The following is a 764-nucleotide window of genomic DNA, read 5'->3' on the forward strand; positions in this document are numbered from 1 at the left end:
TATTATACTAAATCATTTCATCATTTAAAGTTACAGAGAAATATTTAGAGTTTTGAGATCCACTTTACAGGTGGGTTTAACAGGAATTTTATTAATATTTTAACATTAGTGTTTCCTGGAATAAAGCAGTATATAATTATAAGTTCTGTATGCATTGTGTCATAATGCCATATTGAAAATGTAATTATCAAATATGATACAACAGGTACTTGATGTGTCTGTAAATCCCTGAGTGTCGTATTTACATATTATATACATAAATATGGTAATGTTTCGGTCATTAGTGTGTTTTACTGTATGAATAGACTTGATATAATATGTTAAGTCAGTTTTGGACAATACTTCAATTTTTACAATAGCAAAACCACAGATCATATAATGGCAAAGACATGTTCAATCTAAGGATCAAATAGTGCAAATAAACTTAGATTTCTGTTCCACAAATGTCTAGATAAAGAAATAAAGCAAAAATGACTGATTTAGTGTGAGAATAGTAGAACAGATAGAGGACAGCATCAGAGACAGTGTGTGGGTTATTTCAGGACATCAAGACAATTTTAACTCAAGCGCAGTTTGTTTTCACTCTCAGCCGAATCTTCCTCCCAGAGGCCCGCGAAGGAGTGTATCTCTGAGAACCTCAGCGTGGGACAACGACTCAGGCGTACGCAGTAGATATGGAAAGTAAGTGTAAACCCATACAGCAGCCATAATAAAAAATACACATCCCCCATCAAAAGGTGCATGCATACACATCATGCACACAC

General features: G+C 34.2%; 1 protein-coding gene across 1 annotated transcript in view; it reads right to left on the reverse strand.

The window, feature by feature from the left end:
* Positions 1-764, reverse strand: part of arfgef1 (ADP-ribosylation factor guanine nucleotide-exchange factor 1 (brefeldin A-inhibited)) — a 51,058-nt gene that overhangs the window by 9,502 nt on the left and 40,792 nt on the right. The gene's annotated exons all lie outside the window — the stretch shown is intronic.

Source organism: Seriola lalandi, unplaced genomic scaffold, assembly GCF_002814215.2.
Source record: "Seriola lalandi dorsalis isolate HSWRI2012SDOR001 ecotype SW California unplaced genomic scaffold, Sedor1 jcf7180002054570, whole genome shotgun sequence".
In the NCBI taxonomy this organism is placed as follows: domain Eukaryota; kingdom Metazoa; phylum Chordata; class Actinopteri; order Carangiformes; family Carangidae; genus Seriola; species Seriola lalandi.